The 25,239-nt window shown below is 50.1% G+C and overlaps 1 protein-coding gene across 5 annotated transcripts in view; it reads right to left on the reverse strand.

Annotated features, from left to right (window-relative positions):
• Positions 1 to 25,239, reverse strand: part of kat80 (katanin p80) — a 200,365-nt gene that overhangs the window by 126,597 nt on the left and 48,529 nt on the right. The gene's annotated exons all lie outside the window — the stretch shown is intronic.

Here is a 25,239-nt window from a genome sequence, read left to right on the forward strand (position 1 = left end):
GCGCCGCAGCAGCAGAGGCCGCCGGACTAATTGCGATTCCGTGCAGTTACTTAACCCTTTCACGCACTAAACGCCCAATTGTGCCCACTGCGAATGTGTTACAGCTAGCAGTGACTCCTTCGTTTCAGACGAACATAGCAGCTCCAAAAAGGGGTGCTTTTGGAGCTGTAAATAAATAAATAAATAATAAACAGCGAACTTTGCCCATTCCTTCACATATTCGTGTGGGCAGCTTTTGACACTTGCAATATTGTCTTTTCTTTTTCTACCTTTCTGACACGACGTCTACACGACTGTGTACGTTACTTTTCAAGCGCCTAGCGCAGTTTGACACACGCACCTTATTGATGCTGGTTACATTTGAAATTCTCGCTGGATCGACAGGTATAGTGCCATACCTTGTTCAAAATACGAATTTCTTGCCCGAATTCTCCGTCGCGCACAGTGAGCTCCGAGGTAGTTACCGTTAACAACGGATTTTTTAATAAGATTATGCTGCGAAATAGATGTCAATAACAATAACCGAACTAAATAGTTGTGCGCAAGAGTATTTTATTGTGTGGATAAAGTTTTGCGTCCACTCGCGTGCGCACTAGTGTACGCTGCGCTTCAAGTTCACGAAAGCGCGGTTTCGTTCGAGAAACTAAGTAGTCCGTCTCTGAATGTAAACGAGTTTTTGTAGACATCCAGACCCATGGAAGGAATCAGTGCAGGTTCCAAATTCATCTCTACTGATCTACTTTTCATATCCATCATGAATGGAGATGTCTCAGGTCTCTCTGCTGATGAAGTGCGGAGGCAGCCGGGACGTCCACGTCTGGTGTGCGCTGCGGACAGTGCGGTGTCTTATTTCGGTCTCTTTTGTTGTTGTTTAACACGCAGTAGGCACTTTTGGTTTGGTTTATGAGGTTTTTAACGTCCCAAAGCGGCTCAGGCTATGAGAGACGCCGTAGTGGAGGACTCCGGAAATACAGCACATGGGTGCCCTGCTTTTCGCCTTCACCGAAAGGCGGCAGCCGAGGCCGGGATTCGAGGCCTAGGCAGGCGCAATCACTGTTCCTGAAGCTCTGGGGTTTAGAGATAACAGTGGCCGGGTGAATAAACCGGCGGTGGAAACTAGCAAAAAACGACTGGAAGATTGGTGGCTTAAAAGCAGAGAAGTGACATAATGTTAGTAATGTAGGAACAAAATTTAATAATTAGAATGATGGCTTAGCTAACCATTCTAAATCAATAATTAAGATATAGGGAGAAAAATGAGCATGATAGCTACTGCTACCACCCCGTTTCAAAGGGGACGCTCCTATATTCCATCCATCCATCGATCCCGCATCCCTGGGCACAGTAGCTGAGTGCCCTAACCACTGCGCCACCATGATGGGCAGTAGGGCACTTTTCTCTGATCGACTGGTCAAGCATCGATAATAAGGCGTTCTACTAAATTCACATTTCTGTTTGGTTATTGTCAGTGACAAATTGTGCAATTGTGCACGCAACAAAACCTTCTGGTTTCCATAAACTTTCGAACAATTCGTGTTATTTTCGTGAGCATATACACACAAGCTTAAAGACTTTTCTCAACGGTTGAGCATAATGTGTGCCTGACAGGGGCAAATAAGCGACTGAACGATCCCGCGAGTACTATGCGGCAAATCTATGGCATTTCGACAACACAACTTTCAACTGATTTCACACGTTGGGTGGCGAGATTTTGTACATGGTTCTCAAACATAAAATGCAACCTATCTCGGAACTGAGGCAAGGTACAAGACTGCAATGTACAGCAAGAGAGAGAAATAAAGCATCTACAAGGCGGCTCACTGACGGGGGCATCGGTATCCGCCAAAGCCCTTCGCTGCTCGACGTGGTCTCGTCTTTGGGGGCTTCTGCTCATCGATCTCGGCAGAGGGCACAATCGCTACTTTCGGCTACTTTCGAGGCTTCAACGGCCTGCGAAGCCTCCACCTTCAGCCCCTTTTCTTGGATGGACAGCGCCCTTGCCCTACCGCCGCTTCTGGCGCTTTCACACCAGAAGGAATTCCGCTCCTCTCGACAGCGCAGTGTTATGCGAACAAAACGCGCCTACATGTGCACCCGCCTCTGCTTTTCGTGATAGGCAGCGCGCTCGGAGTCCGTCGCTGCTTCCACTGTTTGACGCGACACTGCGCTCGATTGCTCATCATGGGTGCCTCGATGCCTTGCACGCGAAAGGCACCGAGGCACACTAGCCCTTCATCGATCGCAGTGACGTGTTTGGCAGTCTTCTCGCTTTCGTGCGCGGATGCATAGAGCTTCCACTGGTGATACAGTCGAGCCTTTGTATCTCTCAACTCAACAGTCACGGTGGCAGCGCCGAACACTTGGAACTACAGTACAACGAATGAAAGACGATGACGTGAGAAGATGCAGCGCAAAAGGCTGCGGCGGCGGCCGCGTGGTCTCAAGCATCGTTAATGCAGCTGCCTGTTTGCGGCGGTGCTGATTTAACAGCGTGAGCTCACTGCGTTAATTTGCGAAGAGTAACGCGTAATTTCCTTATCTAGTACCTCATGCGTTCCACAGATATCGCCATGTATTCGTGCACCGTGTCGTTTTTTCATCTCAAGCTGCGCAGCAAACATCGCCATCTTCATCGTAGTGCCCAGGCACGAGAGCAGCATGCTTTTTTTTTTCTTTATTACCTGTCTTCGACACAATATATACAACAAAAAGTAACATTTACAATGATCCCTTGCGTGGGGATTTTATAATCATCCAGCCCCAGATCGCTTCGTCATATTAAAGCATGCTATCGCTGCAGTCGATCACGACTCGTGTAAAACTGCAACACACTGACACTGCAACCAACAAGGTTTGTAGCGCACCTTACGGACTCGCAGGTGAGCTACCAACCTTGTCAAACCTACTGAAAAGAACAACTTTCTCATGACATTGGATACCTGCACGACTTGGCTATTGCTGAACGCCACGCTATACTTTGGATTCTGGCTCACTGCGACATCCTGGCCAACGAGAAGCCAGATGAAGCAGCCTGCAAAGGTCTACAGCGTCATAACTATAAGCGAATCTTCTTCCCAAGTTAGATGCGTCCAACTCGCCAAACGATATACCCAGGATGACAAGAACCCACCTCAGGAACTTGCCAACTCGCCCCCAATTGCGAATTACCCCTTTCTTCATTCCATCAGCCCACATCTCAAATCAAGACTACCACTCGTGCTTCCACGCCATCTAGAAACAAATATCATTGTTTCCGTCTTAATGCTTCCTTTACGAACAGTCTCAGATACAGTTTCAAGCAAGCAGACAGTCCGTTTAGTGACAACTGCGCCTCAAATGACACAGATTCATTTTCTCCTCCAACGTCCAGCGTACGCCAACGAACGTGCGCACTATGAACAATGCATGCAGTCTGTCACCCAAGTGCCACTCACATATGGACTCTATAGTCCTTTAGGCTGCTGCAGAAAGCAGCGTCGTGCAATGACATCCTTATTTGCCTATTTAGACGCTATTGGTGTTTTAGAAAAACTAATTTGCCCATTCAGTTGATCATCGCGCTGCAAATGCACAGTACTGGACTTTGGTCTCATCCAAAAAGCCATCATGCAATGGACTATTATAACCATCTTCAACGACCACACTATCTCCTAACCCTTCTTCCATCTTTGATCTCCAATCTCCGCTCTTCCGAGATTTATTAGCATATCGAACAGTGATGTCACTCCGATGACGATGATGAATAAGGGTAAAATCAAACTTTTCTACACGGAAGTATGAACACTTGTTCAAACGTTTGTAATGATTGAACGATTTACCAAACATTGGTCTAGGAAATTATCAACGCGATCGCGTTAGTTACCATAGGCGCTGCCTTCAAGCTTTCTGTCCTTACAGCATTCGCAAGCCAACAGTCACAAATGAACTGCAGAGGGTGCAATCAGTCAATGTATGCATGAAATTTGAAAAAGCTGACAGTATATTTTCACGTCAGCTTCAGCATGGGGCAAAATGCTTTAGCTCTAAGTGCAACGGAGCTGAAGTGGAGTGAAGGCGTAGGCGAAGTCACCACTATACGCTGTTGGATATGTTGGCACAGCATAAAGTTTACTCCGCCGCGGTGGCGCGGGCGCTCGACTGTTGTGCCCAAGGGTGCGGAATCGAAACCGGGTCGCGGCGGCCGTTTTTCGATGGAGGAGAAAAGCAAGGCGCCGTGTGCTGTCACTGCTGTGCGATGTCAATGCATGTCAAAGAACCCCAGGTGGTCGAAATTTCCGAAGCCCTCCACTACGGCCACTATCATAGCCCGAGCCGCTTTGGGACGATAAACCTCACAAACCGAATCAAACCAAGCATCAACTGTTTAGGCTTCCAGCATACAAAATATGTCGAGAGACGGACATAACCTAAGGCGTGAGACTAGCTGTTCGCCTCACACAGCAGCAGGCGGCTCCGCGAACGGCGAGCAGGGAGAGCACGTGACACACCTTGAGCAGTAAGAACGAGTCTTGATATGGATATTACTTGTGATTAGCTACAGCAAGCTGTAAACAGACCATACCAAAGAAGGCTTTTTTTTTTTTCTTATTTTGTCCCAAAAGCGTGTAAAAATTGGTCTTCGGTGAAACACCCTGTGTAGTGCCCCCAAAGAGAACATGCGGCCGGAATTCGATACGTCTACATTTTTATCTGCATTACAGAAAGTAGCCGGGCCAGTTCGTACATCATTTTCAACACAGACACAGCGCTGTGTCTGTTGAAAACATTTTTATCAGATGCATAGCACTATATATATATATATATATATATATATATATATATATATATATATATATAGGACGCGTTATTCGGAGGTCGTGGGTTCGGATCTCACCATCGGCACGTTGTTTTTTCTTCTACTTTGTGTCTAATTATCTTTCCCCTAAACAGATTACATTGCTAATTTCTGTGCTTATCCAAGTAAACATTAAAAAAAAAAAAAAGACCTAAAAGTACCATCCCCAACGCTTTCCTTGGCCTCGCCGACTGTTGGCTTCTTTCCTTCATATATATATATATATATATATATATATATATATATATATATATATATATATATATATATATATATGCATATATGCATATATGTATGCATGTATGCATGTATGCGTGTGTGCGTGTGTGCGTGTGTGTGTGTGTTTCATAAAAGTCTTCGGGATCCAGAAATATGTGTAAGATGAGGTAGGGACGCACAAATGAAAACAATGGTTTATTTCCGACGTTTCGGCCGGGGCCCAGCCTTCGTATATATATATATATATATATATATATATATATATATATATATATATATATATTTCCACGCTTAGAAAGAATTCTTGTACTTCTTTCTGATCCCAGATACTACCTTTGGCCAGTAAAAGGGTAGCTATGTGGGACAGCCAATACTGTTCTCCATTGTGTACTGCAAAACGAAGGCCAAAACAAGGCCCGCCGGAACATGAGTGCATAACTATTCCAAGGCTACGCGCACAGCACTTCGTCTTGCTGTTGTGGCTAAAGCCGAACCCCAAGCGATGCCGGCCGATCGAGAATTCACGCTCGCGGCGTGTCCGGTGTGCCGAACCGGTGACCGAATTAAGTGACTCGGAGCAATAGCCCAGCAAATGGAACAGGCCGCGGCGGCGAGCTCAGGTGAGCGTCCTCGACGCGTCCAGGGCCGCGCGCGGCAAGGCCGGCGACTGACCCGCATCGCCAAACAGCACGGCCGGGAGCTCTGACCCAGAGCCCCAGAGGAGCCGGCCCGGGAGCCGCGCTCAAGCGTGGCTGCGCTGGTCGGCCTTGGGCCCACGGGACCGACTCGGAACTCGCAAGGCCAGCCACTCATGCGCACTCGGCCGCCCACTGAATTCCCGCGTTTCAACGACCGAGATGGATCAGTGGCTGCGCGGTGTCATGCTGCTGAACACGAGGTCGCGATTGGCGGCAGCATTTTGATGGATGAGGAACGCGCGCCAAGGCCTCGGCGCATGTTCAAGAAGCCCAAATTAACCCGGAGACGCGCCTCATACAAAGCTCGGTCTGCGCTGGAAATCAAAAATCAGTTATTTTAATTCTAACGCTGACACTGCTCCTGCAAAGGCGCCTCGCGTCTTCATAACCATCAAGTGGCAGGCGGTGGAATAGAGTGCCGCCAAACGACTCGAAACGCAGCTCTCCGAAATTCCAGTACAAGCTCGCTCCATGGTTTAGCTAACTGAGCACCTTTCCTTCGGACTTCAACGTCGAGATAATGAGGCACAAGCAATTCGTCGTCGACGTCGCATCAGGGGACATTCGAGACCAATCACCCACAATTGACATCACGAAACACACGCAACGACCGAACTGAAGTTTAGCAAGCAGTGCATGGGTAAAAGCAATTGCACCCATACGCACGCATTTCCCCGGCTACAAAGCAGACGTAATAAGGATACGGAAAAAGACAGAGCGAATAAAAGAAGGTAATAATAATAATAATAATAATAATAATAATAATAATAATAATAATAATAATAATAATAATAATAATAATAATAATAATAATAATAATAATAGACACAGTTATAAACATCCGCCACTCCGCTGACTGAACCATCGGGGTACAGCGAGTTGCGCAGTGGAGCAGTATACGGCCGCGCACACTGCAAGCGCACTTCGATTCACCCCCATTGAGAAAAATCTACGTTAAAAAATTCTAGAGGGCGCTTTGGACCACTAAAGTGCGATGAGGCAAAAGTCATCGTAGCCGTCCACTACGGCACCTCTATCTCCCTCTCTTCTTTCACTCCCACCTTTCCTTTACGGCGTGGTGCATCATGTGTCCACAGAGACTTGTGACAGATACTGCGCCTTTTCTACCCTGTAAATCAATTTCAAACGCCGCTGATGCCTGCTGTACTAACGCCTCCTAGACATCTGGGTCTGCTTCTGTTTGCTGTAGGGTGCGGCGTTCGAGGAAGCGACAAATGAAAGGAGCACCGCACGGACACCTGGATCGGACGCCCGACGGGGTGGTCAGCTTTGTATAGACCAACACCGTGTTTACAAACAAGGGGGGCGCTCGCGGCGTCGCAGTCGACTGGGGGTGAAAAATAGGGTTTGCGCCCATAGGAATACATGGAACCGAAATATTACTAAGCAGTTTTCTCATTTCACGGGGCACCTGTGATGTCGTTATTGGGTACAAAGCAACTATGAACATCCTAGAGCATATCGTCAAAATATGAAATCTCATTACAGAGGCGAAGTATTTTAAAACACCGCGAAACAAGTTGGGGTGCGGATTGGGAGGGCGACCCGTAGAAATAACAAAACTTACCGGAACATTCTTATTTCGCAGAGCATCAGAAGTGGTGGCCGGTCGTTAAACGTTGACCAGCGCTTTGAAGAAGTGTGTGATAAAGTATGGTGCGTCATTACGGAGGCAGTCTACTTTTAAAACTCCCCGAATAACCTGTGTTATGAATCCAGACACCGCCAAAAGGCAAGCTGGTTGTAGCGAATCGCGCAGTTTCGCTCACAGTCTGATATGCTGCCGCATAGGGTAAATAAGCTTGATAATACTAGACAGAATTACATTTAAAAATCAGTTCTCGAACCCCATACGACAATATGAACCGAACGAGATCCGCGCATTGCAGCAGACGACAGCGTAGCTGGCGATAGCCACCGCGGCCGCCTCCAGCTCCGGAGCGTCATGCTAGCGACAGCGGGTGGTGCATGGTCGTCTGCAACTGTGCGCGGTCAGTTTATCGTGCTGTGAACTGTCCCGCAAGTCGTCAGACTAGCAGTACTTGCAAGGGAATGTAGTGTGCCATGCAACATGACGTCGGGGCGTCGTACAAGACGTCCCCCCCCCCCCCCCCCAAAAAAAAAAAAAATGAGAAGGGTTCAACGCTGCTGAACCGAGCAAAATGTTGCGGTAAGGTGTGTTTACATGTATTTCTATGGGTCGCCCTCTCACTCGCATCCCGGTACGTTTCGCGGTGTTTTAAAAATACTTTACCTCGGTAATGAGATTTCATACTTTCGTGATCTGTTCTAGGATGTTCATGGTTTCTCTGTACCGAATAACGACATCACAAATGACCCGTGAAATTAGAAAACTGCTTTGGAATACTTCGCTTCCATGTATTCCTATGGGCACTAAGCCTATTTTTCACCCCCAGTCGGACCACGCTGGCGATAGAAGCGCCACCGCAATCGTGCTTACGTCACAGATCGGTGTTGGTCTATATGCATGAATCGTCTGGTGACGTCAAGACCTGCCGTGACGGTACATCTCACGCTCCTTGTCGAACACAACCAGCATTTCACTGAACGCATCAAAGTTCACCGGCGTTCAATAATTCGTTTACAGGGAAGGAAAGTACCTGTCACTCGTGTAATCGCGCTATCATCCTCACGGTAGACAAGGGTAATTATGAAGAGCGTTTCACGATCCGGGGCGTGGCGCGGTTGGTGAAGCGCTCGCCTGGGGATCCAAGGGACGGAGGTTCGATTCCCGATGGAGACAAGGAATTTATTTTTAACTCTTGCTCTCGAAAGCGCGACACCTCTGCTCACACCCTTCTGCCGGCAACGCCTTAAAATCGGCGCGTCGACATCACTCCTCGAACAGAGGTATAGTGAGCTCTAGCAGCGCGAGAGCATCTCCCTACTGTGTGCCAACTTACGTCTAAATTTGAATAGGTAAGCAATGATTACAGCGTTCACGAGTTATTTTTCGCGTGCTCCGGCCTAAACGGTGACCCGGTCGTGCAAAGTTCCTAGAAGACATGCTTACCTACATGCGACAACGCTTGTGGCGAAAGAGGAAGCGACACCGCCAACAGGGGTTGTTGCATCCACGATCGTATCGACAGTAATTGGCAGACTCCTGCGTCAACCAGTTTAGAGCTACGCGGAAAGTGCGCGCTAACAGGGCTGGAACACGTCATGTCAGAAGTAGGCTGCTGAGCGGTGCAAAAGAAGGACCAAGAACGGGATCCGCGCCCGAGGTGCACCAGTGGCCCGAATATGACGACGCGGGCGCAGAAATTAGAAGGAAAACTACGACCCGCCCCTCCGAAATCGCCGCAGAGGACACGAAGCAGCGATGAATGCGACCCTAGCTGAAGGGGGGGGGGGGGGGGGGGGACATGGGCGCGACACTGCGACCGGTCAGCTGCTGGGAGATGGCGCACCAGCGTCGTCGGCGAAGCGCGAACTTGGCCCCGATATGAACAGAAAGGGCCCGCGACGCTGCTGCTGCTGCTGCTGCGACCGCTGCCCGGGGCGGACGCCCGCCACCGCGGCGGGGTCGGCCCCGTTCGGAGAAATTGGATGCCGCCAATAATTGCGCACAGAGCACGCGGAGCTAAGCGTCAGAGGTGGTAGACCTCCTTGGTGGGTGCGACAAGAGCGCGGGATAAGAAGTCGCGCGACGAAGCAGGACACATTCACTGCGGGGCACCGCGAGATTAAACGACGCGCGTCGCCACGCATGGCCGCCCCCGGCTCCTCCCCAGAAATTGTTTGCCGCGACGTCGGGTCAAAAACCTGCGGCAGCAGTGCATGTTTCACGTTACGTATGTGCAGCCGGGGCGACGATCAACGCGGGCCTCCGTAATATATTCGCCGGGTGTTCTGCGAAAAGCAACCAAGTCTCTTTTCAGACGGTTTGAAATATTCAGTGATGTTTTCTTTTTTTTTTTTTTTTCTCGCCTTTTTACTTTTTTTTTTCTTTTCAAGACCACAGGGTGGTTAGGCGCCAAAACGTGGTCCTGTGGAAGGTTAACACAGTGACGCCGCAGTAAAAGGCTCGCTGGTTCGCGGCCGCAACAGGGGAGAGCGCTCAACTTGCGCCGACATTCTCGGCACGAAGGCGTGGTCATGAAATTTGCGTCCCGTATATTGAAATGCGCGGCCGTCGCATCCAAAAGAAAAACGACGCTTTCGTCGCAGCCTGCAACTCGCCACAACATACAAGTACGAAATTTTCTGTAACGCATAACTTTACTAGGCAGGCTCGAATAAACGCCCCATGCTGGCGGCAGAAAACTAACTTGCCAATTCTATGAAATACGCTACTTTCACTATCGAACTGACAGGTACATATTTTCTTCTAAGTCACGCAAAAAAAAAAAAAAGAAAAAAAAAAAGCCCGGGTTTAACTTTGTTTAAGCCGATCAAGACGTGCGAAGCCACTGTTTGGTTTTGCTTGGCTGCTTAGCACTGAGAAATTGGAACAGGGATGTAAGTGCACATGAAAGTCCCAAAGTGATTATTCGGTAGCCCTTCACTACGGTACCTCTTTCCCTCCCGCCTCCTTCCCATGCGGTGCGGCTCAGCTGTCCAGAGAGATGTGTGAAAGATACAATATACTGCGTCTTTCCTCACATATATAAACCAATTTGCGATTTGCACAAGATTTCCAAGGCGCCGGTGTGCTGTGCGATGTCAGTCACGTTGAAGAACTCCAGGCGTTCGACATTTCCGGAGCCCTCCACTACTGCGTTTCTCATAGCCAGAGTCGCTTTGGAAAAGTGCAGTATCAGCATCCCTCTTGGGTGAACACGAAGCGGACTAGGCTACAAAGGCATGGACGGCTTGCTATAGGTTCTGAACCTCCGGATTAGTGATTTCGCACTGATAAGGTCTAATTAACGGTGCGACAGCAAAGCAGGCGCGCACCTGTGATACCAATCGTACAATTCGACGCACCCATTTCACATACAATCACAGCCGTCTTCGATAGTATACGGTGCAGCTTCCTTACCACTGTGACAAACGAACCGGCGGGAAGTGCAGAAAAAAGTTTTAGCACCGCACCGCTACGCATCGAACACGGTTAGCGGTTCTAGCCATCGAAGCACACTAGACAAGTGCGACCGCATGAAAAATGTGGCCAAGAAAGCTTGGCAACGCCAGTGGGTTATCTTATTTGCCGTATGCGGTTGTACAGCAGTGCTAAAACGACTCCGACGAACACCGAAATAATTTAGACCACAGAGAGATTTTTTAACGTGCACTGACATCGCCCAGAACATGGGCGAGCTTATGCATTATGCACATCAACGCTTGTTATGCATTTCGCCTCCCCGAGTTTCCCTAAAGCTTTGTCAGTTAATCATGAATTAAACATAGCTGACACGTGAATATATGGTGGAAACAATGCGCGCATGTAACAACGCTCCGGAAGTAGCGTCATTGTGAACTTCAAAAAAGCATGTTCAAAAACTTAAAAAAAAAAAAAAAGTCAACTTCATCAGGGGTGCTTTCCGGCAACTGTTCGAAATGTGAAAAATATCCGTTGTCTCCGGGAAATTTCAAATACACTGCCACCTTGGAACACGGGCGCTTTTCGCTCTTACTCCCTTCCGTACCTCAACCTTTCTAAAGCAGAAAAAGGAAACGATCAACTGCTTAAGACAAACGTACAAGGCAGCCCTACATCTGCTGAGATTCACACCATGAAACTCCTAAAAATGGGCACCCATAACACGCTCGAAGAGCTAATCGAAGCGCACAGGATCGGCCAATACGAGAGGTCGTCCAACACACTTACAGGGAGACACACTCTCCGGGAACTAAAAATATATTTCGAAACAACTAAAACGAACGAAATATCCGCACCCCGAGATATATTCAAGCACCTGGTAGCGCGATCCCAAAAAATATGCACGCGGAGTACCACAAGGAGAGAAGACAGGCCAGAGTCAAAGCTCTTCACAAGCAATATGGGAACCGCGAGAAGGCAGTCTATACGTAGATGCGGCCGAACAAGAAGAGCGGGACGGGACGGGACGCCTTCGCGGTCGCCATCGTAGACCAAAAATTTAAACACCTCTCCGCTGCTACCGTCCTTGGCAGACGCGCGGAAGAATCCGCGATAGCAATTGCAATCACCAATACCGCCTGTGGAATTATTTTCAGCAACCCAAAAACGGCCGTGCTTAACTTTGAAAAAGGCAAAATCCACGAAACGGCATATCGAATCCTACAAAAATCACATTTCTCTCCCCACCAGATTAAAATTATCTGGGTCTCTGCACACTCGTCCCAACCGGGGAACGAAGAGGTCCACAATATAGCCCGAGGATTCGTCAACCGGGCAGTGGACCAATCGTGCCTGCGAGGGGTGAAGGAACGCATGATAACGTACCAAGAAATCACCATGCATTACAGGAATATAGCAGATTGAATACCCGCCCCCGGATAAATCCCTCAGTAAAATCCAGCAAGTGACATGGAGGCAGCTCCAATCGGATACCTTCCCTAACCCTTTTAAACTATCACTGGTTAACCCCCCCCCCCCCCCCCCCCCCCCCGAATGAAAGCTTTGCAATGCTAAAAAGGCCGACTTAGCTCATATCCTACAGATGTGCCCTGAGCTTCAACCCAAAGCCGCATGGCTATTATCTAACCCACTACAATGGGAGGCTGCGGTGACCAGCTCCGAACCTGTGGTACAACTGCGGGCGGTGAGGTGGGCTTTGGAAGTCGCCGAAAGACACGATCTGACGGCCACCATCACGAAGCCAACGAAAAAAAAAAGGCCATTGTTTTTTTTTTTTTTTACGGAAATTAAGTTTTCGCCACCACCACCAACCACCTCTAGGGGTTTGCTTGTTTTCATGGAAGTACACAAAAAACCTGCCGACTGCTTTTCGCTCATACGAAAAATGCAATCGAAATGGCGTCCAACGTACACAAGGCGCGGAACCTCAAGAAGCAGCTGTCAAAGCAAGTTCTTGCCGCACAGCTCGGAACTGCACAGCGCGGCGGGTCCGCCCAGTGCTCGGCACAAAACGATGGCAGAGCACGTCAGTACGTGACTCGATAAAAGAACACCTTTGAAGCATGTCAGATATTATGCTCGTTTTCTTTCCATCTTTAGCCTCTCAATGCGTGGCCTGATGCGCTTACGGGTCACTGGCAGGCGACAATACCGGCCCTTACGAAGTTGGTCCAACTGGGGCGCGCGCTCACACGCACGTCCACGCCGCGGTGCGACTGAGGCACGCACACAGCGCGCGCGCACAGCAGAAGCCTCGGCCACCAGAGCCACACGCCGCCGCCGAGCTCCGAGGCGTGGATCTCGAAAACCGGGCCGCCGTGTACGCCGGAGCGCACGACGGCGTGGCGGCGACTGTCAATCACGGCCGCCACTGCAGCAGCAGCAGCAGTAGCGCGCGAACGCAGGGGCCATCGACTTCAGCACAATTAAAAAGGTACTCCCGTGAACGCACCGCCGGTCACGTGCGACCCGGCCCGTCCACGTGCACAAAGGGGCTTCGGCGGTGCCTGCCCGGAAGAGCACAAGCCGCAGAAGTAGCAACGCTGACGCGCTCCGGCGGCGGCCCCGGCGCGCCGAATGTCACCGCGGACGTCAGAGCAGAACACGGACGACGTTTGCTTCTTTCATCATTTTTGTACGTCTGTCGTCGCTTAACTACTGTGCTGCTAACTGCCTGAACGGGGCGCAACGCTGTAACGCTGCGACGCGCCCCTACACGAACCAACCCGATCGCCACAAATGTGTAAGAGAAGGGAAATGCGAAGGGGTGTCCAAGGAATAACGCACTTTTTTTTTTTTCCCTAGCCCTGTTTATTGTAAATTTACGTAGTTTCCACATCCGCACATGTGCCGGACCTATGTAACTTTCAAATTCGACCTTCGTCAACTTGCATGGCTTTACGCTTCCTTTGAGGAATGACATTCTTAGTGCAACGTCAGTTGCACGTTTAAAGACCTCAGGTGGTCTAAATTTCCGGAGCTATTCACAAAGGCGTCCATCATAGCCCGAGTTGACTTGGTGCATCGGGCGAGGAGGACGTTAGAACACCTCCTCCCTAAGCTGTTGCAAACCGGTTCCGCTGCCGCTTCTACCGTACTGACGTCAGACGCACACAACAGCCCAGCGAGCATTACGGAAACGCCCAGGGGGCCCTCGTTGGAAAGGGCTATAACAGCGGCAAAACCTTGCGGGTTATGAAATTTGGAAAGGAGTCTAAGCCTGCCCCGTGGCGTTACTGGTCGACCACTACATGGTCGAGCTGCTTGTCTGTCGAAGGGACAATTGCAAAGAGAGACCTGATGGCATTTATTGTATTATTGATAACCAGTCATCTCTGTACCAAATATGCGTGCGGTATTCGGGGCACATTCGTGTACATGCTATGGCTCAAGTCTTCAAAATTCATCGACACTGAATTTGTAATTCCCAAGCTGAATGAACAACGCACATTTAAACTTCAAGGACCGGGGAACAGCCTAAACGACAGCTGCGATTGACGCTACTCATTTGGAACTGCAATTCATGTGCACAACATTCAGCAAACCACAAGGCGCAGTAATATTTCTCGACAGCGCGTGCTCAACTATACAGATGCCTAGCTTGCTCTGACGCGGCTCCCGTCAGATATATGGCTCCCCTTGCGGATCTCTTTCGCGCGCATGCACTTTGCATGCACTCGGGATAAAACGGGACCAAACAGTTAGAATTCCGATCTCACATCCCCACCTCAAAGGAAACTTTCGAGCTGGAAGCTTCAGCCAGCACGCCCAGGTCATATGGTCTAATGACATCACACGTCTACCTACAACCAGCCAGTTCCGGGCCATGCCAGCTGGCCGCCATAACTTGACAGAGGCATGCCCTTCAAGCTTAAAAACCGCCGCGGTGGTGCAGTGGTTAGGGTGCTCAACGATGATGGATCGAATCCCGGCCGCTGCTTTTCGATGGAGGCGAAGAACAAGTGCGCCCGTGTGCTGTGCGATGTAAGTGCACGTTAAAGAACCCCAGGTGGTCGAAATTTTGCAGTCCTCCACTACGGCGCCTCTCACAGCCTGAATCGCTTTCGGACGTTAAAGCCCGTCAAACCAAACCAACTATTTTTCGCTCACGACGCCGACGCCGGATTTTCGGCAGAACGGGACCTTTAAAGCGTTAATATTCAGAGACAACAAATAAATATTTTGCAGTATTCACACGGATACGCGATCACTGATTCATCCCAGAAAACACAAGGCAAGCTCGTGAAAATACTACTGCTACCATAACCTTCAATTCTCAGGATGCGAAATTCGCCGTTTTTCAAGGACCATGCGAGCAGATAGGTACAAGCGACAAAAGGTGACTCGAGCCAATTTATACTAGTTAAAACTAGCACATCGAGTTTTCGATTTAAACCTATACAATAGCCGGAAAACGTGTGACGAATGAATTTTCTTTTTAAACTTGGTTTTAACTGAAAATGGTAAGCATCCAAGATGTGCGTCACAGCTTGCTGGATGGTGCGTACGTGGAGGGAGGGGGATAAATTAAGTGCGAAAGTGCGGAGCACGATGAGACAACGGCATCGTTGCATTGTAAATGCTGCAGTTAACGTACGCTTTGAGGCATTATACGCCGATATACATAAAGGCACATGCGGGATGCAAACACGCAAGAGAGGCTCCACATATTACCGTAGCACCTGCTGCACACTGCTGCGAACGGAGAAGTCGGATGTTTAAGGACGTTTTTCTTTTTTTTTTTTTCTCACAGCATGTAAGGGGACGAGACTGACGTCTGAAGCCTGTTATGGCTTCAAATGCCAGTCTCGTCCCTTTGCAGCTACGGTGAAATAACAAACACTCATGCACAAGCGTCTTCGAAAAGTTTCATGCCCATCGCTGCCTCCACAACGCGGACCACGTGATCCGAGCAGGGACGGATTTAAGAAAGAGGGCGTCGCCCTGGGCTCAAAAAGTACCTCGAAGGGAGCTCCCTCCACCGGGTAGCCACGTCGCGCGTCTGTCAATTACCACAACTTCCCCGGCCTCGCAGGACATTCAATCTTAATTCCTTGGTCGCGTTAATTTCGCCCAATTTCACGCCACTACGTGTGCAGGCAAGTGAGCCAGTTGAACAGACCTCCTCCGTAGCCACACGACCCGGCTCACATTAATGAAGAATCCATCACTAGATGACAGCATACCGCAGAAGTCAGGTACACGAGTTTGAAGCAGTATCGATCAATATATAACCAAATGTTCTCCCTTGCGACAGAGAGAGATAAAGAAGCCTCGGAAGCTGGGTGCAAATACTGTTAGTTGTATGCAGTCACAACGTCCATGTACAAGTTAAATCAAAAGTACTAAGACGGGAGAGGGGGAGGGGGGGGGTATAAACGTTGCGCAACGCATCCAGTTTCCTTCCCTAAAAACAACACGCTGCGTCGCATGTTAACCAGGAGATTTACCTCTAGTTTGCTGTGGTGACATCGATCAATGTGGAAACTTGGGCTTGTTGGTTCTGACCTTTAAACATCGTAGTAGCGGAACAGCCGACAAGACAGAGAACGTGAGCGCTGTGTGCGTGTTCTCTCGTTCTCTGTTCTGTCGGCTTCTGCGTTACTACCACGTGTAAAGGTGTACTCTTAGCAACTTCTTACATCATACTCGGCCTGCTTTGTAGCTCAAGCATGCCGTGGCCGACAAGCGCCACGCAAAGTCTGGATGACCCGAAGCCGCTGCTAGCAGTGCCACACACGGTAAATCACAACGGCGCACGCCTTTTCAAGGGCGATCCTTTATGATGCTCTATCACGAGGTCGTCACTTTGACTAGCACTTCTTGCACGCCCGCGGGTCAACTGTTTCAGCTGCCATCGATCTATACATAACGCGATAGCGTTAGAGGCCCCGTTATGTAGCAGAAAATACGGCGTCGTTGTGGTATTGGGAGGTCACGTGGTCGGGCGCTGATTGGCCGGTGGGTTGCGTGACGTCATGACACTACATGGCAGGCACTGCCAACTCGGGCTTCTCCTTTGAGATACGAATCGATCCTTTAAAGACTCTCGCGTAAGACACGCTATACTCCGAGGCCACGAGTGCGAGTCCGTACGATTTGGTTGGAGCGGCGCTTTATCGGCATCTATGCGGGGTGGTCTTTCACGTAACTGCTTGCTAGCAAATGTGTTCGCGTAACAGAGACACAGATTAAGCGGTTAGTGATTAAGAAAGTAGCGAAGTGCGCGCATGCGAACGAGGAACCGCAAGGGGAGCCTCAGTCGGGAGCCATTAACGCTGCCTCGTCGTAACCTTAAAGGTAGAGAATTTCTACATCCGCAATCCTTTTTGACTCGTGCTTAGCACCACGCTAGACCTTCGCTAATCGAGCCGGCATGCTCGCACAATTTCCTCCAATAAATAAAAGATCAACAGAGATCATCGCGGGACCACCCCGCCGCGGTGGTGCAATGCATGGTTAGGGCGCTCGACTTCTGTGCCAAAGGATGCGGGATACCGATACAGACTGCGTTCGCAACTACCCCTGCCCGTTTTTGTCGATTTGTTAGTCATACTATACTGCTTTAGGGGGCAATAAACTGGCGCTGTGAGTAATTGGACAGCACCTTTCTTCTGCAGTCTGGCCGACACTGACGGGGTGGCATAAATTAAGTAAAGCGGTGGCACGCGGGAATGTTTGGCCCACTGCAAACTGCATGCGCCTTCGAGAAAAAAAAAAAAAGTCAAAACAAAGCACCGATGAGCACTTCACGGCCCTCGCTAGCGCATTCGTATAATCTATAAGACCTAAATAACAGATGTGGTTTTATCCCCCCCCCCCCCCCCAAAAAAAAAAAAGAAAGAAAGAAAAAAAGGAATAAACTTTCTTAGGGTGCTCTGACAATTCTACATGTTGAATGTCCGAGGAAGAGCTCCAAAGCTATCGCCAACGTCCCTTGCGCTCCCTTGTAAAAACCTGCCAAGTAAATCCTGTCAACCAAGTGACGTCATTCGATTCACCAGGAGCTCTGTCAAGTTTTACCGTGTTATGTCGCCGAAGTATACGCCACTATCTTATTAATTGAGCTAGGGGAAACGGCAGTCAGCAGCAGCGAATAACAAATTATGACTAAATGCCCTGTCTGAAACCTAAAGCCACATCACCCACAAGGATGCAACACTAACGGAGCAAAAAATTGCCGACGCCAGACAGCACAGCAGTTAACGACCTCCTCCTCACCCATCCCCATGGAAACACCTCCCGCGCACCTCAAAGCCCCATCCTATGTAAAATGGTCCCCCAAAATGACAAAGGCCGCCGCGAACACCGTTGCACTCACCGCATATAAACCTGGATCACCCTCGCATACGAAGAGCGGCGCATCGCTATACCTACAAAGCTGAGGATGCCTATGCCAGGACAGCGGTAGGTTGGAGCTCCAGAAGCCCTCGAACACTCATCACCCCCAAGAGCCCTCTTCTCGTTCCCGACCTTGAGCGCAAACTGATCGCAGAAGCTTTCCAAGCAAACTGCCCCTTCAGACCACGCCATGGTCACTGACTGAGCTGCACTAAAGAGCCAAATAGGACAATGGCAACGCACACACCCCAACCACATTACCCAAAATGTTTGCTCGTCAGGCATCCTAACACCCTACGCTGATATGGACGCCTACACACGCGTAGGTGGAACGTAATGCACGAGCTAAAGCGCCGACGACCCCAGTAAACATTTATATGGGTTCCTAGATTCCTTGAAAAAACATATGCGAGCCCCCCCCTCCACATCACACAGAAATGACGTCATGCAACAACAAAGCTTTTCCAGCTAAACGTTCCCACCGCCTCCAGCTCCCCACTACAGTATACTAATGTTCATCTGGTCATACCACGGTCATATTTCGGTGAAACCAAAAAATCCCACCATGTCGTTCTACACGGATTTTCACTCATGCTCGAAGCTTCCCCAAATGCCTTCATCGTGACGTCTATATCCCAACCACCCGCACCTCGCCTCCCTTGATCCTCATCCCGATGTAAACGACTGTCTCCGCTTCCCAAGTGGGTGGACGAGTTTTTCAGTGGACTGACTGCTCGGGTCATTCGGACAATCAAAGCCAAGGGGCTCTCTTATCTTTCTTCCTTTCTAAAAGGAGGACTGGGCACAGGGCTTGGTTCTCAAAAACAAGTTCCTCCCTCTCGGGAATGCAACTAAGAAGCCAACATCCAAATTCCAGAAGGACAGTCGCGGGAATGCTCACCGACGCCGACGCAGTAGGAGGCAGTCTCGAGCTGGAGCCAAGGCAGCGGCCGGCCGCCGGCCAGACTCCCGAGAGGGGCCATGGGCACCGGCGGGAAGGCAGCCACGAGGCCCGTCGTCATCGGGAACCGCGAGCGGCCATCGATTCGCCCAAAAACACCGGCGCCCACTGGGCCACTACCGCTGAGCGCACACCTGACGAACACGCGTGGCCGCCGCTACCACCACAGCGCCACCTGAGTCGGCGGCGATCGAAGTTCGTCGCCAAAGAGGCTCACAGGCACGCCCGCGGAGGGGCAGAGGGTGGGGGGAGGGGGAGGCTGAGAGAGAGGAGGGTGCTGTCTTTTTTTCCTTTGCACGAAATTTCCGTGCTGGGATAAGCCAGGCAGAACCCACGATTGAGGAGGAGTCAACCCTCTTCCTCAAGAACAGCCGCCCGAACTCGATGGTTATCGCGCCGAGGACGAGGCTAATGTGCTGTGCACTATACATTTATCGCAAGGATATAACGCCTTCAGGAAAAAAAAAAAAAAAAAAAACACACACACACACACACACACTGAGCTACCTGCATACGGTTGCAAAGGAGCCCGCGTTACCGACCAAACTGCTCAAACGTGTGCACGCACGCACGCACAAAGGGGAGTATGGTTGTTTCGCCATTAAAATGACAAAGTCATAGCGCATCGGCCCGGAGCACACGCAGAAACAGCACATGAGCAATCATCGAATACGCGGACTGAGAGGACCAGATAGAAACCTACGGCCACATCGTCGCTACAGCTGCACAGTATAGAGAGAATAAATCACGAGTGCGATGCGTTGTCACAACGGCGGCAAGCTCTCGATCGCCAAGATGCCATCCGCGAATCCCACAGAAAAATGGGAATCCGAGCTGGCGCCTATGCTCCAGTGAGTTACGGCGAAAGGCTCCGCTTTCGTGCCGCACAAATGTACGCACGTTAAGTCGGCCTGAACACAGCAGCGATCAAGAACAATGACAAAAGAGCTGTGCAACTAAGAAAACGTTCCACCGTTTCAACGCCAACTGCAGTCTTGTGCAAACCAAAGGACGAAGCGGCAAACACTCCTCGGAGAAAGCCCTTCAGCCAATATTGTCATGACGTTGCAGTTAATCCCATGCCAACAGAGATTATCCACGACTTCGTGACAATCGGTCGACGCCACTAGGTCGCGGAGGGACCCGTTTGAGGAGGAGTGTTCGCCAATTTACTCTTGAGCTGCATAGACATTCCTCGGCGCAGGCGCCCGCATTTCGACGGCGACGAAACGAAATGCAAAAAATGTCCACGTGCTGTGCGATATCAGCGTACGTCGACGGGTGGTCTAAATTATTCCGGGCCTTCGAGACACTACAGCGTTCTTCACACAGTCCATATGCCACTTCGGGAAGTTATACTTCGCAGACAGTCGATTGTATGTATCATCAAATAACGATGGAACAAGCTTTACAAGCAAACGGTAGGCACAACCATTGCACCCTGAATACCACTATTTCCAACGGTGCGCGCAAATACAACCGGCGTCTATTACGGAGTGTGTTGCGGAAAAGTCCGCGCCATTCGAAGCGAGTCGGCAAATCGAATTCCGCGCAGCTTCGCCGGGCGTCACTATTCCTACACCTAGCCACGGTCCAGTGCACAGTAATCGGCTTATCGCCGCTCTCATATGACGTCTCGACATTCGAGCGAAGCAGCGGTGGCGTGCGCGGAAAAGGGAAACGATAGCGCTCGAGCGGTACCGGCAACAACGATAACACCGGGAATAATATATCACAGAGCAAAAGGACTCAACTCCGTCGCCATTTGAACCGTCTGTCCAGCTAGCCGCTCTTTCTCAACAATAGCGGCGATGCAAGCGGAGGTCGCAGAGGAAGCGAAAAAGAGAAATGCACCGAGGAAGCCGCAGCGCGCGTTCCAAAGCAGCGCCCAGGTGCATGTGCTGTGAGTCAGCTTTCATCTCAATAATAACCCCGGAAAGCGAAAGGAACTGCGTAATAAGGAAGCATGCGCAAAGAACAGAATCAAGCGCATCCGCGTCTCGGTGACAAGTCCCCAGGCCACCAGGTGTGTTTGGGAGCTGTGAAAGAGAGAGAGAGAGAGAGAGAGAGAGAGAGAGAGAGAGAGAGAGAGAGAGAGAGAGAGAGAGAGAGAGAGAGAGAGAGAGAGAGAGAGAGGCCCCGCAAATTCTGGCCTGTGTCTCTCACAGAGAGGACGATGAAGTGCACGAGTACAACGACAGTGCCGCGCAAGAAACAAACCACGACAACACGACACCTGGCGCCACCATCGTTGGACACAGTCACAGGTCTGTTTTTACAGACATGCATTTTTTTTTTCTTACTGGAATCTAATGGTTTGCCTTGCTAAATTTTTCAACGTCACTTGTTCTACAAATCCCAATCTCAATCTCCCGTGTGCATTGTATAACTTTTTCTGTGACATTTTTTTATTTCAATTAATTAACCTTTTCTTTTCCTCTACGCCTCCAAACATTTTTTTTTTTTTTTTTACATGTAAGCATACCTCAAAAACTTTCTTAGCTGCCCAATTCTTGGACGATCCCCCTCTGCGGGTATGTGCCATATGTTATTTGGATTCGCCGGAATGTTCAACTTGTGGTATCCCAGAGACTGTGGACCATATCATATATTATTGGTGTGCCCAGCGTATGCGCGCGAAAGAAGTGTGCTAGCGGCTTCCTTGAAGCGTTTAGACAAGAGGACTCTGTCGGAGGAACTGCGGCTGGGCGCTTGGCAGGACAAGGGGAAGGGTGTCCAGGCAGTGCGTGCTCTTTGCCGTTTTTTGTGCGCCAGCGGACTTGATTCGCGCTTGTAAAGCAAGCTATGCATTCTCCCACATCGTCACCCATCATGACCTTTCTTCTCTCCTTCCCCTTCCCCGGTGCAGAGTAGCAGGCCAGATTTGAATTATTCCGGCCAACCTCTCCGCCTTTTCCTTTCAATAAATACATCTATCTATCTTGGACAACATCAACAGCACTGCAGCACCCCGCACGAGTATGTGCGCCTCGTCCCCCTGCGACTAATGCCACAGGAGGGCGCCAAGACAGCAGCAAGAGCGAGATAACAGCTCTTGCATGTCTCAAGCGCACTGGACGACAGTAGTGGACACAGCCGGCAGTGACAAGTCAAATCCTGAAGCATTATAAAAAATAAACAGAAGAAAAGGGAGGCGCGAGAGGAAAGTGCCGTGATCATGACATGCATTGTGGCGGGCAAACGCTCTCGACGCCGCCGTATATGGGACGTCCCGTTCGGCGCCGGCACGACGACGCCGAGCATGGTCGCGCACTCCCATGTGCCCCGTGCGAAACACCGTTATCGCGAGCGCAGCGCAACAAAGCTAATGCGCGGCCAAAGCAATCGCAATCGTCGGCGGCCAGCAGTCCTCGCGGCGGTGGACAAAAGCTCTTCCGCCTCATTCACGGGGCACATGCCGAAACGCCGGTACTTGCAAGGGTATTCGCGCAAGGCAATAGCGCCGCAGGGGCACATTTTCACCACTGCGCATTAGTAGACACTCGATACGCGCGACACAAAGGGAGCAAGCGTCTCTTATGCGCGACCAGAGCCCCGAAGAACAGGAAGCGCTCGGGTCGACGCACAAAGGCCAATAACACCGCACGAAGTGTACGAATTACACGGTGCGCACGATTCTCTCTACGTACGTTTATTTTATTTTATTTTTAACTTTTTGTCCCCTCTCAATTCTTCCGCATTCAAAGACCACGCTAGGTGGAGAAATGACGCACGAAGCATTTGCGGCCAGGCACGAGTGTGCTTTGGAAAGTCTCTCTAGCGCGCGCCGGCGATAAGGTGTCGAAATAACGAGCCCTCCTCACTATACTGCACTTCCCCCAGTCACTGTGTAGTAAGTAGTAGGAAGGTGCTCGATCCTTCACAGGACGACAAAGGCGAACGGCCATCGAAAAAGCGGCCTGAAGAAAGGAAAGAAAAATACAGGAGAACGCTTAGCGCCTTCAACACCGCATCTTCATTCCGCCAATTTCTGATATTAAGAGACTAGCGCAGAGTTTGGAAAAGTGTTAAACCTCTTTACTTGGTTCGGTTTTGGGGGGATGGAAAGCGCAGTATCTGTCTCGCTTCTCCGCGGACACACACACATAAAACGGACAACATACAATTGGAGGTATAAATGTTGCAGTTAGAACAATATATCGCAAAGCAGCCTCTAGCTTGACTGAAATGTTGCACATCGAAAAGTTGCGCCACAATTGCAATCCCAAATCACGTACGTAGTCATGTTTTCTGCTTTTTTTTTTTAATTATCGGTTACGGCGGTGCCTTTCCGATCGAATGAGCTGCATACGCTTCGCGTAAAGACATTGGCGGGCACCAAGCATCCGACCTCACACTTGTTCACTGTCACTCGTACACACCGACGCAGTGTGTGGTTGAAAATATCAGCGTCCTCAAAATGTGGCGTTGGCGCAGAGATCCCAGAAATTAGAGGCAAGGGAACCAATTTAACTTTAACTTAAATCAAGGTGAGCTAAACGAAGTCTAATTATCGTACGTCTACTTTAGAAACAACCGATGGGCTACGAGAAGAACCGTAACGAAGGCCTCGATATCAATGTCGACCGCATCAGGTTTAAAACAAGCACTCGCACCTAAGTACAGCAACCGCTCGTTGTTGTTGTATGCATGTATGTTGCCTCTGAGAAAATGAATCAATCTCTTAATTACGCCTGAATTTAAACTATATCTGTTAACATAGGCCGTTTATTAAAGTGGTGAAATCTTTGCCGAAGCGTCCGCGATTACATGTAGGAGGTGGGCAAATTAAGGTCGTATCACTAGGCGGAGCAGCGGAAGGCAGATAAAGAAATTTAAATGAAATTACGATAAATAATTTTTCCTCGGAAAGGTTCAAAGAAAAAAAAGAAGCTGAACGCCCTTTAGTCCCCTTAACGGCCAAGTAAGGGGCAAGGGGCACACAGAAGGACGAGCGGCATAAAACGCCTTCTCGAGTAGCGGCACTGCAGACTTGGGAAGAAAGGGCGCGAACAAGGGACAGGGACAAAAGGCTATTGTTCCTGGTTTCGCGGATAATCCCGCTCGTCGGCGATCACAGCTGCATATATTATCTCTTACCCCCGCTGTCTATAAAGGAGAGAAGAGGCAGAGCTCAAATGGACATCACGTTGGCACACGTGCACACGTTGGCACACGACAAATGCAGGCGCGGGAAACAGAAACCGCACTGCAAACTTCAGGCATGATGCAATTGCAGGGAAAGCGCCGAACAAATAGCCCAGACAATGCGGGACTTCAAGCATCTTGAGTGCCAGCTCAACAATTTGAGTGAGAGAAGTCCCAATCCTTGTCTTGGTGTTTCGAAAGACGGGACAAATTACGTTACAGGCTTCCAAGTACCGGTGGCGTGCGGACAAGGTTCTTTCTACTTCACGGGGTTTTTGACTGCCACGCATGCGATGGGCATTGTGATGAAATACGCGCCATACGTCCAGCAGGGTCAGTCAAATGTGCAGTCGTTTGCATTTATATCCACGTAGTAGCTCCCCCATTCTGCACGTGCACATTCAGTGCCTCAGTTGGTTTTGATGGACTGAATAATGCGAATAAGCACTTGAACCCTTCCGCGCTCTAATGGATACCGCAATGCTCTGGTTGCAGCGCCTCTCTTTATGCACTTTTCTTCGGTGAGAAAGCTCGCATTTTAGCAAGGCGAAAGCATGGAGAACCGCGTTTCGGAACAACCACTATTCTCTTCAGGATTGCGGCCCCGTGCGGGACCGTCATCGTCGTGCCAGCTGGCTATCACAGAGGGCGAAGCTCCGGACCCGGGGGCCCGCCCTGCGATGCAGTCCTCCGCTGCCTCGGCTTCCCGTTTATGGCCGACGAGCGACGTCCTTGGCACCACCGCCAATGCCACACACACCTCGGCGACGTCACCGGCGTTGCTGGCCCATAGGCTTCGCCGAACGCCGCTCCCACGCAGCATACACCTACCTGCCGCCGCCTGGGAGAAGAGTTCGCCGAAGTGCTTTTCCCCGCCAGTATGTGTGTGTGTAGAGGGACACCGTGCGGCACGGCCACAATAGGTGCGATTCGCCCGGCCACTCGTCGCGGGACCACCGACAGCAATGCCACTCGATCCGGCATCATT

The sequence above is a fragment of the Amblyomma maculatum genome, chromosome 1 (assembly GCF_055883805.1).
Source record: "Amblyomma maculatum isolate TAMU_Amacu chromosome 1, ASM5588380v1, whole genome shotgun sequence".
NCBI lineage: Eukaryota > Metazoa > Arthropoda > Arachnida > Ixodida > Ixodidae > Amblyomma > Amblyomma maculatum.